We start from the raw sequence: 16,294 nt of genomic DNA on the forward strand, positions 1-16,294 counted from the left end.
GTGGACGAACAGATCTAGAGTGGCTTTAGGACGGTCGGATCCGAATGCGGGATCTAAATGAGGTCATTGCCACACTTGTATGACGAGAAAAGTCCACACAATTGGCAACTCACCCGCTCCAGCTGTGAAGCTGAACACTCACGAGACACTGACCTCATGCAACTCGGTAGGGATGATTATCCAAAGCACTTTCGGGATGCACGGGTGGACGAACGGATCTAGAGTGGCTTTAGGACGGTCGGATCCGAATGCGGGATCTAAATGAGGTTATTGCCACACTTGTATGACGAGAATAGTCCACACGATTGGCAACTCACCCGCTCCAGCTGTGAAGCCGAACACTCACGAGACACTGACCTCATGCAACTCGGTAGGGATGATTATCCAAAGTACTTTCGGGATGCACGGGTGGACGAACAGATCTAGAGTGGCTTTAGGACGGTCGGATCCGAATGCGGGATCTAAATGAGGTCATTGCCACACTTGAATGACGAGAAAAGTCCACCCGATTGGCAACTCACCCGCTGCAGCTGTGAAGCCGAACACTCACGTGACACTGACCTCATGCAACTCAGTAGGGACGATTATCCAAACTACTTTCGGGATGCACGGGTGGACGAACAGATCTAGAGTGGCTTTAGGACGGTCGGATCCGAATGCAGGATCTAAATGAGGTCATTGCCACACTTGTATGACGAGAAAAGTCCACACGATTGGCAACTCACCCGCTCCAGCTGTGAAGCCGAACACTCACGAGACACTGACCTCATGCAACTCGGTAGGGATGATTATCCAAGGTACTTTCGGGATGCACGGGTGGACGAACAGATCTAGAGTGGCTTTAGGACGGTCGGATCCGAATGCGGGATCTAAATGAGGTCATTGCCACACTTGTATGACGAGAAAAGTCCACACGATTGGCAACTCACCCGCTCCAGCTGTGAAGCCGAACATTCACGAGACACTGACCAAATGAAACTCAGTAGGGATGATTATCCAAAGTACTTTCGGGATGCACGGGTGGACGAACAGATCTAGAGTGGCTTTAGGACGGTCGGATCCGAATGCGGGATCTAAATGAGGTCATTGCCACGCTTGTATGACGAGAAAAGTCCACACAATTGGCAACTCTCCCGCTCCAGCTGTGAAGCTGAACACTCACGAGACACTGACCTCATGCAACTCGGTAGGGATGATTATCCAAAGTACTTTCGGGATGCACGGGTGGACGAACAGATCTAGAGTGGCTTTAGGACGGTCGGATCCGAATGCGGGATCTAAATGAGGTCATTGCCACACTTGTATGACGAGAAAAGTCCACACGATTGGCAACTCACCCGCTCCAGCTGTGAAGCCGAACACTCACGAGACACTGACCTCATGCAACTCGGTAGGGATGATTATCCAAAGTACTTTCGGAATGCACGGATGGACGAACAGATCTAGAGTGGCTTTAGGACGGTCGGATCCGAATGCGGGATCTAAATGTGGTCATTGCCACACTTGTATGTCGAGAAAAGTCCACACGATTGGCAACTCACCCGCTCCAGCTGTGAATCCGAACACTCACGAGACACTGACCTCATGCAACTCGGTAGGGATGATTATCCAAAGTACTTTCGGGATGCACGGGTAGACGAACAGATCTAGAGTGGCTTTAGGACGGTCGGATCCGAATGCGGGATCTAAATGTGGTCATTGCCACACTTGTATGTCGAGAAAAGTCCACACGATTGGCAACTCACCCGCTCCAGCTGTGAAGCCGAACACTCACGAGACACTGACCTCATGCAACTCGGTAGGGATGATTATCCAAAGTACTTTCGGGATGCACGGGTAGACGAACAGATCTAGAGTGGCTTTAGGACGGTCGGATACGAATGCGGGATCTAAATGAGGTCATTGCCACACTTGTATGACGAGAAAAGTCCACACGATTGGCAACTCACCCGCTCCAGCTGTGAAGTCGAACACCCACGAGACACTGACCTCATGCAACTCGGTAGGGATGATTATCCAAAGTACTTTCGGGATGCACGGATGGACGAACAGATCTAGAGTGGCTTTAGGACGGTCGGATCCGAATGCGGGATCTAAATGAGGTCATTGCCACACTTGTATGACGAGAAAAGTCCACCCGATTGGCAACTCACCCGCTCCAGCTGTGAAGCTGAACACTCACGAGACACTGACCTCATGCAACTCGGTAGGGATGATTATCCAAAGTACTTTCGGGATGCACGGGTGGACGAACAGATCTAGAGTGGCTTTAGGACGGTCGGATCCGAATGCGGGATCTGAATGAGGTCATTGCCACACTTGTATGACTAGAAAAGTCCACACGATTGGCAACTCACCCGCTCCAGCTGTGAAGCCGAACACTCACGGGACACTGACCTCATGCAACTCGGTAGGGATGATTATCCAAAGTACTTTCGGGATGCACGGGTGGACGAACAGATCTAGAGTGGCTTTAGGACGGTCGGATCCGAATGCGGGATCTAAATGAGGTCATTGCCACACTTGTATGACGAGAAAAGTCCACACGATTGGCAACTCACCCGCTCCAGCTGTGAAGCCGAACACTCACGGGACACTGACCTCATGCAACTCGGTAGGGATGATTATCCAAAGTACTTTCGGGATGCACGGGTGGACGAACAGATCTAGAGTGGCTTTAGGACGGTCGGATCCGAATGCGGGATCTAAATGAGGTCATTGCCACACTTCTATGACGAGAAAAGTCCACACGATTGGCAACTCACCCGCTCCAGCTGTGAAGCCGAACACTCACGAGACACTGACCTCATGCAACTCGGTAGGGATGATTATCCAAAGTACTTTCGGGATGCACGGGTGGACGAACAGATCTAGAGTGGCTTTAGGACGGTCGGATCCGAATGCGGGATCTAAATCAGGTCATTGCCACACTTGTATGACGAGAAAAGTCCACACAATTGGCAACTCACCCGCTCCAGCTGTGAAGCTGAACACTCACGAGACACTGACCTCATGCAACTCGGTAGGGATGATTATCCAAAGTACTTTCGGGATGCACGGGTGGACGAACGGATCTAGAGTGGCTTTAGGACGGTCGGATCCGAATGCGGGATCTAAATGAGGTTATTGCCACACTTGTATGACGAGAAAAGTCCACACGATTGGCAACTCACCCGCTCCAGCTGTGAAGCCGAACACTCACGAGACACTGACCTCATGCAACTCGGTAGGGATGATTATCCAAAGTACTTTCGGGATGCACGGGTGGACGAACAGATCTAGAGTGGCTTTAGGACGGTCGGATCCGAATGCGGGATCTAAATGAGGTCATTGCCACACTTGTATGACGAGAAAAGTCCACCCGATTGGCAACTCACCCGCTGCAGCTGTGAAGCCGAACACTCACGTGACACTGACCTCATGCAACTCAGTAGGGACGATTATCCAAAGTACTTTCGGGATGCACGGGTGGACGAACAGATCTAGAGTGGCTTTAGGACGGTCGGATCCGAATGCGGGATCTAAATGAGGTCATTGCCACACTTGTATGACGAGAAAAGTCCACACGATTGGCAACTCACCCGCTCCTGCTGTGAAGCCGAACACTCACGAGACACTGACCTCATGCAACTCGGTAGGGATGATTATCCAAAGTACTTTCGGGATGCACGGGTGGACGAACAGATCTAGAGTGGCTTTAGGACGGTCGGATCCGAATGCGGGATCTAAATGTGGTCATTGCCACACTTGTATGACGAGAAAAGTCCACCCGATTGGCAACTCACCCGCTGCAGCTGTGAAGCCGAACACTCACGTGACACTGACCTCATGCAACTCAGTAGGGACGATTATCCAAAGTACTTTCGGGATGCACGGATGGACGAACAGATCTAGAGTGGCTTTAGGACGGTCGGATCCGAATGCGGGACCTAAATGACTTCATTGCCAAACTTGTATGACGAGAAAAGTCCACACGATTGGCAACTCACCCGCTCCAGCTGTGAAGCCGAACACTCACGAGACACTGACCTCATGCAACTCGGTAGGGATGATTATCCAAAGTACTTTCGGGACGCACGGGTGGACGAACAGATCTAGAGTGGCTTTAGGACGGTCGGATCCGAATGCGGGATCTAAATGAGGTCATTGCCACACTTGTATGACGAGAAAAGTCCACACAATTGGCAACTCTCCCGCTCCAGCTGTGAAGCTGAACACTCACGAGACACTGACCTCATGCAACTCGGTAGGGATGATTATCCAAAGTACTTTCGGGATGCACGGGTGGACGAACAGATCTAGAGTGGCTTTAGGACGGTCGGATCCGAATGCGGGATCTAAATGAGGTCATTGCCACTTTGTATGACGAGAAAAGTCCACACGATTGGCAACTCGCCTGCTCCAACTGTGAAGCCGAACACTCACGAGACACTGACCTCATGCAACTCGGTAGGGATGATTATCCAAAGTACTTTCGGGATGCACGGATGGACGAACAGATCTAGTGTGGCTTTAGGACGGTCGGATCCGAATGCGGGATCTAAATGAGGTCATTGCCACACTTGTATGACGAGAAAAGTCCACACGATTGGCAACTCACCCGCTCCAGCTGTGAAGTCGAACACCCACGAGACACTGACCTCATGCAACTCGGTAGGGATGATTATCCAAAGTACTTTCGGGATGCACGGGTGGACGAACAGATCTAGAGTGGCTTTAGGACGGTCGGATCCGAATGCGGGATCTAAATGAGGTCATTGCCACACTTGTATGACGAGAAAGGTCCACACAATTGGCAACTCTCCCGCTCCAGCTGTGAAGCTGAACACTCACGAGACACTGACCTCATGCAACTCCGTAGGGATGATTATCCAAAGTACTTTCGGGATGCACGGGTGGACGAACAGATCTAGAGTGGCTTTAGGACGGTCGGATCCGAATGCGGGATCTAAATGAGGTCATTGCCACACTTGTATGACGAGAAAAGTCCACACGATTGGCAACTCGCCTGCTCCAGCTGTGAAGCCGAACACTCACGAGACACTGACCTCATGCAACTCGGTAGGGATGATTATCCAAAGTACTTTCGGGATGCAAGGATGGACGAACAGATCTAGAGTGGCTTTAGGACGGTAGGATCCGAATGCGGGATCTAAATGAGGTCATTGCCACACTTGTAGGACGAGAAAAGTCCACACGATTGGCAACTCACCCGCTCCAGCTGTGAAGCCGAACACTCACGAGACACTGACCTCATGCAACTCGGTAGGGATGATTATCCAAAGTATTTTCGGGATGCACGGGTGGACGAACAGATCTAGAGTGGCTTTAGGACGGTCGGATCCGAATGCGGGATCTAAATGAGGTCAGTGCCACACTTGTATGACGAGAAAAGTCCACCCGATTGGCAACTCACCCGCTGCAGCTGTGAAGCCGAACACTCACGTGACACTGACCTCATGCAACTCAGTAGGGATGATTATCCAAAGTACTTTCGGGATGCACGGGTGGACGAACAGATCTAGAGTGGCTTTAGGACGGTCGGATCCGAATGCGGGATCTAAATGTGGTCATATCCACACTTGTATGACGAGAAAAGTCCACACGATTGGCAACTCACCCGCTCCAGCTGTGAAGCCGAACACTCACGAGACAATGACCTCATGCAACTCGGTAGGGATGATTATCCAAAGTACTTTCGGGATGCACGGGTAGACGAACAGATCTAGAGTGGCTTTAGGACGGTCGGATCCGAATACGGGATCTAAATGAGGTCATTGCCACACTTGTATGACGAGAAAAGTCCACACGATTGGCAACTCACCCGCTCCAGCTGTGAAGCCGAAAACTCACGAGACACTGACCTCATGCAACTCGGTAGGGATGATTATCCAAAGTACTTTCGGGATGCACGGGTGGACGAACAGATCTAGAGTGGCTTTAGGACGGTCGGATCCGAATGCGGGATCTAAATGTGGTCATTGCCACACTTGTATGTCGAGAAAAGTCCACACGATTGGCAACTCACCCGCTCCAGCTGTGAAGCCGAACACTCACGAGACACTGACCTCATGCAACTCGGTAGGGATGATTATCCAAAGTACTTTCGGGATGCACGGGTAGACGAACAGATCTAGAGTGGCTTTAGGACGGTCGGATCCGAATGCGGGATCTAAATGAGGTCATTGCCACACTTGTATGACGAGAAAAGTCCACCGGATTGGCAACTCACCCGCTCCAGCTGTGAAGTCGAACACCCACGAGACACTGACCTCATGCAACTCGGTAGGGATGATTATCCAAAGTACTTTCGGGATGCACGGATGGACGAACAGATCTAGAGTGGCTTTAGGACGGTCGGATCCGAATGCGGGACCTAAATGAGGTCATTGCCAAACTTGTATGACGAGAAAAGTCCACACGATTGGCAACTCACCCGCTCCAGCTGTGAAGCCGAACACTCACGAGACACTGACCTCATGCAACTCGGTAGGGATGATTATCCAAAGTACTTTCGGGATGCACGGGTGGACGAACAGATCTAGAGTGGCTTTAGGACGGTCGGATCCGAATGCGGGATCTAAATGAGGTCATTGCCACACTTGTATGACGACAAATGTCCACACAATTGGCAACTCACCCGCTCCAGCTGTGAAGCTGAACACTCACGAGACACTGACCTCATGCAACTCGGTAGGGATGATTATCCAAAGTACTTTCGGGATGCACGGGTGGACGAACGGATCTAGAGTGGCTTTAGGACGGTCGGATCCGAATGCGGGATCTAAATGAGGTTATTGCCACACTTGTATGACGAGAAAAGTCCACACGATTGGCAACTCACCCGCTCCAGCTGTGAAGCCGAACACTCACGAGACACTGACCTCATGCAACTCGGTAGGGATGATTATCCAAAGTACTTTCGGGATGCACGGGTGGACGAACAGATCTAGAGTGGCTTTAGGACGGTCGGATCCGAATGCGGGATCTAAATGAGGTCATTGCCACACTTGTATGACGAGAAAAGTCCACCCGATTGGCAACTCACCCGCTGCAGCTGTGAAGCCGAACACTCACGTGACACTGACCTCATGCAACTCAGTAGGGACGATTATCCAAAGTACTTTCGGGATGCACGGGTGGACGAACAGATCTAGAGTGGCTTTAGGACGGTCGGATCCGAATGCGGGATCTAAATGAGGTCATTGCCACACTTGTATGACGAGAAAAGTCCACACGATTGGCAACTCACCCGCTCCTGCTGTGAAGCCGAACACTCACGAGACACTGACCTCATGCAACTCGGTAGGGATGATTATCCAAAGTACTTTCGGGATGCACGGGTGGACGAACAGATCTAGAGTGGCTTTAGGACGGTCGGATCCGAATGCGGGATCTAAATGTGGTCATTGCCACACTTGTATGACGAGAAAAGTCCACCCCATTGGCAACTCACCCGCTGCAGCTGTGAAGCCGAACACTCACGTGACACTGACGTCATGCAACTCAGTAGGGACGATTATCCAAAGTACTTTCGGGATGCACGGATGGACGAACAGATCTAGAGTGGCTTTAGGACGGTCGGATCCGAATGCGGGACCTAAATGAGGTCATTGCCAAACTTGTATGACGAGAAAAGTCCACACGATTGGCAACTCACCCGCTCCAGCTGTGAAGCCGAACACTCACGAGACACTGACCTCATGCAACTCGGTAGGGATGATTATCCAAAGTACTTTCGGGATGCACGGGTGGACGAACAGATCTAGAGTGGCTTTAGGACGGTCGGATCCGAATGCGGGATCTAAATGAGGTCATTGCCACACTTGTATGACGAGAAAAGTCCACACAATTGGCAACTCTCCCGCTCCAGCTGTGAAGCTGAACACTCACGAGACACTGACCTCATGCAACTCGGTAGGGATGATTATCCAAAGTACTTTCGGGATGCACGGGTGGACGAACAGATCTAGAGTGGCTTTAGGACGGTCGGATCCGAATGCGGGATCTAAATGAGGTCATTGCCACACTTGTATGACGAGAAAAGTCCACACGATTGGCAACTCACCCGCTCCAGCTGTGAAGCCGAACACTCACGAGACACTGACCTCATGCAACTCGGTAGGGATGATTATCCAAAGTACTTTCGGGATGCACGGGTGGACGAACAGATCTAGAGTGGCTTTAGGACGGTCGGATCCGAATGCGGGATCTAAATGTGGTCATTGCCACACTTGTATGTCGAGAAAAGTCCACACGATTGGCAACTCACCCGCTCCAGCTGTGAAGCCGAACACTCACGAGACACTGACCTCATGCAACTCGGTAGGGATGATTATCCAAAGTACTTTCGGGATGCACGGGTAGACGAACAGATCTAGAGTGGCTTTAGGACGGTCGGATCCGAATGCGGGATCTAAATGTGGTCATTGCCACACTTGTATGTCGAGAAAAGTCCACACGATTGGCAACTCACCCGCTCCAGCTGTGAAGCCGAACACTCACGAGACACTGACCTCATGCAACTCGGTAGGGATGATTATCCAAAGTACTTTCGGGATGCACGGGTAGACGAACAGATCTAGAGTGGCTTTAGGAGGGTCGGATCCGAATGCGGGATCTAAATGAGGTCATTGCCACACTTGTATGACGAGAAAAGTCCACCCGATTGGCAACTCACCCGCTCCAGCTGTGAAGCTGAACACTCACGAGACACTGACCTCATGCAACTCGGTAGGGATGATTATCCAAAGTACTTTCGGGATGCACGGGTGGACGAACAGATCTAGAGTGGCTTTAGGACGGTCGGATCCGAATGCGGGATCTGAATGAGGTCATTGCCACACTTGTATGACTAGAAAAGTCCACACGATTGGCAACTCACCCGCTCCAGCTGTGAAGCCGAACACTCACGGGACACTGACCTCATGCAACTCGGTAGGGATGATTATCCAAAGTACTTTCGGGATGCACGGGTGGACGAACAGATCTAGAGTGGCTTTAGGACGGTCGGATCCGAATGCGGGATCTAAATGAGGTCATTGCCACACTTGTATGACGAGAAAAGTCCACACGATTGGCAACTCACCCGCTCCAGCTGTGAAGCCGAACACTCACGGGACACTGACCTCATGCAACTCGGTAGGGATGATTATCCAAAGTACTTTCGGGATGCACGGGTGGACGAACAGATCTAGAGTGGCTTTAGGACGGTCGGATCCGAATGCGGGATCTAAATGAGGTCATTGCCACACTTGTATGACGAGAAAAGTCCACACGATTGGCAACTCACCCGCTCCAGCTGTGAAGCCGAACACTCACGAGACACTGACCTCATGCAACTCGGTAGGGATGATTATCCAAAGTACTTTCGGGATGCACGGGTGGACGAACAGATCTAGAGTGGCTTTAGGACGGTCGGATCCGAATGCGGGATCTAAATGAGGTCATTGCCACACTTGTATGACGAGAAAAGTCCACACAATTGGCAACTCACCCGCTCCAGCTGTGAAGCTGAACACTCACGAGACACTGACCTCATGCAACTCGGTAGGGATGATTATCCAAAGTACTTTCGGGATGCACGGGTGGACGAACGGATCTAGAGTGGCTTTAGGACGGTCGGATCCGAATGCGGGATCTAAATGAGGTTATTGCCACACTTGTATGACGAGAAAAGTCCACACGATTGGCAACTCACCCGCTCCAGCTGTGAAGCCGAACACTCACGAGACACTGACCTCATGCAACTCGGTAGGGATGATTATCCAAAGTACTTTCGGGATGCACGGGTGGACGAACAGATCTAGAGTGGCTTTAGGACGGTCGGATCCGAATGCGGGATCTAAATGAGGTCATTGCCACACTTGTATGACGAGAAAAGTCCACCCGATTGGCAACTCACCCGCTGCAGCTGTGAAGCCGAACACTCACGTGACACTGACCTCATGCAACTCAGTAGGGACGATTATCCAAAGTACTTTCGGGATGCACGGGTGGACGAGCAGATCTAGAGTGGCTTTAGGACGGTCGGATCCGAATGCGGGATCTAAATGAGGTCATTGCCACACTTGTATGACGAGAAAAGTCCACACGATTGGCAACTCACCCGCTCCTGCTGTGAAGCCGAACACTCACGAGACACTGACCTCATGCAACTCGGTAGGGATGATTATCCAAAGTACTTTCGGGATGCACGGGTGGACGAACAGATCTAGAGTGGCTTTAGGACGGTCGGATCCGAATGCGGGATCTAAATGTGGTCATTGCCACACTTGTATGACGAGAAAAGTCCACCCGATTGGCAACTCACCCGCTGCAGCTGTGAAGCCGAACACTCACGTGACACTGACCTCATGCAACTCAGTAGGGACGATTATCCAAAGTACTTTCGGGATGCACGGATGGACGAACAGATCTAGAGTGGCTTTAGGACGGTCGGACCCGAATGCGGGACCTAAATGAGGTCATTGCCAAACTTGTATGACGAGAAAAGTCCACACGATTGGCAACTCACCCGCTCCAGCTGTGAAGCCGAACACTCACGAGACACTGACCTCATGCAACTCGGTAGGGATGATTATCCAAAGTACTTTCGGGATGCACGGGTGGACGAACAGATCTAGAGTGGCTTTAGGACGGTCGGATCCGAATGCGGGATCTAAATGAGGTCATTGCCACACTTGTATGACGAGAAAAGTCCACACGATTGGCAACTCACCCGCTCCAGCTGTGAAGCCGAACACTCACGAGACACTGACCTCATGCAACTCGGTAGGGATGATTATCCAAAGTACTTTCGGAATGCACGGGTGGACGAACAGATCTAGAGTGGCTTTAGGACGGTCGGATCCGAATGCGGGATCTAAATGAGGTCATTGCCACACTTGTATGACGAGAAAAGTCCACACGATTGGCCACTCACCCGCTCCAGCTGTGAAGCCGAACACTCACGAGACACTGACCTCATGCAACTCGGTAGGGATGATTATCCAAAGTACTTTCGGGATGCACGGGTGGACGAACAGATCTAGAGTGGCTTTAGGACGGTCGGATCCGAATGCGGGATCTAAATGAGGTCATTGCCACACTTGTATGACGAGAAAAGTCCACACGATTGGCAACTCTCCCGCTCCAGCTGTGAAGCTGAACACTCACGAGACACTGACCTCATGCAACTCGGTAGGGATGATTATCCAAAGTACTTTCGGGATGCACGGGTGGACGAACAGATCTAGAGTGGCTTTAGGACGGTCGGATCCGAATGCGGGATCTAAATGAGGTCATTGCCACACTTGTATGACGAGAAAAGTCCACACGATTGGCAACTCACCCGCTCCAGCTGTGAAGCCGAACACTCACGAGACACTGACCTCATGCAACTCGGTAGGGATGATTATCCAAAGTACTTTCGGGATGCACGGGTAGACGAACAGATCTAGAGTGGCTTTAGGACGGTCGGATCCGAATGCGGGATCTAAATGTGGTCATTGCCACACTTGTATGACGAGAAAAGTCCACACGATTGGCAACTCACCCGCTCCATCTGTGAAGCCGAACACTCACGAGACACTGACCTCATGCAAATCGGTAGGGATGATTATCCAAAGTACTTTCGGGATGCACGGGTAGACGAACAGATCTAGAGTGGCTTTAGGACGGTCGGATCCGAATGCGGGATCTAAATGTGGTCATTGCCACACTTGTATGACGAGAAAAGTCCACACGATTGGCAACTCACCCGCTTCAGCTGTGAAGCCGAACACTCACGAGACACTGACCTCATGCAACTCGGTAGGTATGATTATCCAAAGTACTTTCGGAATGCACGGGTGGACGAACAGATCTAGAGTGGCTTTAGGACGGTCGGATCCGAATGCGGGATCTAAATGTGGTCATTGCCACACTTGTATGACGAGAAAAGTCCACACGATTGGCAACTCACCCGCTCCAGCTGTGAAGCCGAACACTCACGAGACACTGACCTCATGCAACTCGGTAGGGATGATTATCCAAAGTACTTTCGGGATGCACGGGTAGACGAACAGATCTAGAGTGGCTTTAGGACGGTCGGATCCGAATGCGGGATCTAAATGAGGTCATTGCCACACTTGTATGACGAGAAAAGTCCACACAATTGGCAACTCACCCGCTCCAGCTGTGAAGCTGAACACTCACGAGACACTGACCTCATGCAACTCGGTAGGGATGATTATCCAAAGTACTTTCGGGATGCACGGGTGGACGAACAGATCTAGAGTGGCTTTAGGACGGTCGGATCCGAATGCGGGATCTAAATGAGGTTATTGCCACACTTGTATGACGAGAAAAGTCCACACGATTGGCAACTCACCCGCTCCAGCTGTGAAGCCGAACACTCACGAGACACTGACCTCATGCAACTCGGTAGGGATGATTATCCAAAGTACTTTCGGGATGCACGGGTGGACGAACAGATCTAGAGTGGCTTTAGGACGGTCGGATCCGAATGCGGGATCTAAATGAGGTCATTGCCACACTTGTATGACGAGAAAAGTCCACCCGATTGGCAACTCACCCGCTGCAGCTGTGAAGCCGAACACTCACGTGACACTGACCTCATGCAACTCAGTAGGGACGATTATCCAAAGTACTTTCGGGATGCACGGGTGGACGAACAGATCTAGAGTGGCTTTAGGACGGTCGGATCCGAATGCGGGATCTAAATGAGGTCATTGCCACACTTGTATGACGAGAAAAGTCCACACGATTGGCAACTCACCCGCTCCAGCTGTGAAGCCGAACACTCAGGAGACACTAACCTCATGCAACTCGGTAGGGATGATTATCCAAAGTACTTTCGGGATGCACGGGTGGACGAACAGATCTAGAGTGGCTTTAGGACGGTCGGATCCGAATGCGGGATCTAAATGTGGTCATTGCCACACTTGTATGACGAGAAAAGTCCACACGATTGGCAACTCACCCGCTCCAGCTGTGAAGCCGAACACTCACGAGACACTGACCTCATGCAACTCGGTAGGGATGATTATCCAAAGTACTTTCGGGATGCACGGGTAGAAGAACAGATCTAGGGTGGCTTTAGGACGGTCGGATCCGAATGCGGGATCTGAATGAGGTCATTGCCACACTTGTATGACGAGAAAAGTCCACACGATTGGCAACTCACCCGCTCCAGCTGTGAAGTCGAACACCCACGAGACACTGACCTCATGCAACTCGGTAGGGATGATTATCCAAAGTACTTTCGGGATGCACGGATGGACGAACAGATCTAGAGTGGCTTTAGGACGGTCGGATCCGAATGCGGGACCTAAATGAGGTCATTGCCACACTTGTATGACGAGAAAAGTCCACACGATTGGCAACTCACCCGCTCCAGCTGTGAAGTCGAACACCCACGAGACACTGACCTCATGCAACTCGGTAGGGATGATTATCCAAAGTACTTTCGGGATGCACGGGTGGACGAACAGATCTAGAGTGGCTTTAGGACGGTCGGATCCAAATGCGGGATCTAAATGAGGTCATTGCCACACTTGTATGACGAGAAAAGTCCACACAATTGGCAACTCTCCCGCTCCAGCTGTGAAGCTGAACACTCACGAGACACTGACCTCATGCAACTCGGTAGGGATGATTATCCAAAGTACTTTCGGGATGCACGGGTGGACGAACAGATCTAGAGTGGCTTTAGGACGGTCGGATCCGAATGCGGGATCTAAATGAGGTCATTGCCACACTTGTATGACGAGAAAAGTCCACCCGATTGGCAACTCACCCGCTGCAGCTGTGAAGCCGAACACTCACGTGACACTGCCCTCATGCAACTCAGTAGGGACGATTATCCAAAGTACTTTCGGGATGCACGGGTGGACGAACAGATCTAGAGTGGCTTTAGGACGGTCGGATCCGAATGCGGGATCTAAATGAGGTCATTGCCACACTTGTATGACGAGAAAAGTCCACACGATTGGCAACTCACCCGCTCCAGCTGTGAAGCCGAACACTCACGAGACACTGACCTCATGCAACTCGGTAGGGATGATTATCCAAAGTACTTTCGGGATGCACGGGTAGACGAACAGATCTAGAGTGGCTTTAGGACGGTCGGATCCGAATGCGGGATCTAAATGAGGTCATTGCCACACTTGTATGACGAGAAAAGTCGACACGATTGGCAACTCACCCGCTCCAGCTGTGAAGTCGAACACCCACGAGACACTGACCTCATGCAACTCGGTAGGGATGATTATCCAAAGTACTTTCGGGATGCACGGGTGGACGAACAGATCTAGAGTGGCTTTAGGACGGTCGGATCCGAATGCGGGATCTAAATGAGGTCATTGCCACACTTGTATGACGAGAAAAGTCCACACGATTGGCAACTCACCCGCTCCAGCTGTGAAGTCGAACACCCACGAGACACTGACCTCATGCAACTCGGTAGGGATGATTATCCAAAGTACTTTCGGGATGCACGGGTGGACGAACAGATCTAGAGTGGCTTTAGGACGGTCGGATCCGAATGCGGGATCTAAATGAGGTCATTGCCACACTTGTATGACGAGAAAAGTCCACACAATTGGCAACTCTCCCGCTCCAGCTGTGAAGCTGAACACTCACGAGACACTGACCTCATGCAACTCGGTAGGGATGATTATCCAAAGTACTTTCGGGATGCACGGGTGGACGAACAGATCTAGAGTGGCTTTAGGACGGTCGGATCCGAATGCGGGATCTAAATGAGGTCATTGCCACACTTGTATGACGAGAAAAGTCCACCCGATTGGCAACTCACCCGCTGCAGCTGTGAAGCCGAACACTCACGTGACACTGCCCTCATGCAACTCAGTAGGGACGATTATCCAAAGTACTTTCGGGATGCACGGGTGGACGAACAGATCTAGAGTGGCTTTAGGACGGTCGGATCCGAATGCGGGATCTAAATGAGGTCATTGCCACACTTGTATGACGAGAAAAGTCCACACGATTGGCAACTCACCCGCTCCAGCTGTGAAGCCGAACACTCACGAGACACTGACCTCATGCAACTCGGTAGGGATGATTATCCAAAGTACTTTCGGGATGCACGGGTAGACGAACAGATCTAGAGTGGCTTTAGGACGGTCGGATCCGAATGCGGGATCTAAATGAGGTCATTGCCACACTTGTATGACGAGAAAAGTCCACACGATTGGCAACTCACCCGCTCCAGCTGTGAAGTCGAACACCCACGAGACACTGACCTCATGCAACTCGGTAGGGATGATTATCCAAAGTACTTTCGGGATGCACGGGTGGACGAACAGATCTAGAGTGGCTTTAGGACGGTCGGATCCGAATGCGGGATCTAAATGAGGTCATTGCCACACTTGTATGACGAGAAAAGTCCACACGATTGGCAACTCACCCGCTCCAGCTGTGAAGCCGAACACTCACGAGACACTGACCTCATGCAACTCGGTAGGGATGATTATCCAAAGTACTTTCGGGATGCACGGGTGGACGAACAGATCTAGAGTGGCTTTAGGACGGTCGGATCCGAATGCGGGATCTAAATGAGGTCATTGCCACACTTGTATGACGAGAAAAGTCCACACGATTGGCAACTCACCCGCTCCAGCTGTGAAGCCGAACACTCACGAGACACTGACCTCATGCAACTCGGTAGGGATGATTATCCAAAGTACTTTCGGGATGCACGGGTGGACGAACAGATCTAGAGGGCTTTAGGACGGTCGGATCCGAATGCGGGATCTAAATGAGGTCATTGCCACACTTGTATGACGAGAAAAGTCCACACGATTGGCAACTCACCCGCTCCAGCTGTGAAGTCGAACACCCACGAGACACTGACCTCATGCAACTCGGTAGGGATGATTATCCAAAGTACTTTCGGGATGCACGGATGGACGAACAGATCTAGAGTGGCTTTAGGACGGTCGGATCCGAATGCGGGACCTAAATGAGGTCATTGCCAAACTTGTATGACGAGAAAAGTCCACACAATTGGCAACTCTCCCGCTCCAGGTGTGAAGCTGAACACTCACGAGACACTGACCTCATGCAACTCGGTAGGGATGATTATCCAAAGTACTTTCGGGATGCACGGATAGACGAACAGATCTAGAGTGGCTTTAGGACGGTCGGATCCGAATGCGGGACCTAAATGAGGTCATTGCCAAACTTGTATGACGAGAAAAGTCCACACGATTGGCAACTCACCCGCTCCAGCTGTGAAGCCGAACACTCACGAGACACTGACCTCATGCAACTCGGTAGGGATGATTAT

General features: G+C 51.2%; 1 pseudogene; it reads left to right on the plus strand.

Annotated features, from left to right (window-relative positions):
- The window catches only part of LOC115313537, a 62,702-nt pseudogene extending 46,664 nt beyond the window's left edge, over positions 1-16,038 (plus strand).
- The last annotated feature ends 256 nt before the right edge of the window (positions 16,039-16,294 follow it).

This window comes from Ixodes scapularis, unplaced genomic scaffold, assembly GCF_016920785.2.
Source record: "Ixodes scapularis isolate PalLabHiFi unplaced genomic scaffold, ASM1692078v2 PGA_scaffold3__209_contigs__length_174095766, whole genome shotgun sequence".
Taxonomy (NCBI): Eukaryota; Metazoa; Arthropoda; class Arachnida; order Ixodida; family Ixodidae; genus Ixodes; species Ixodes scapularis.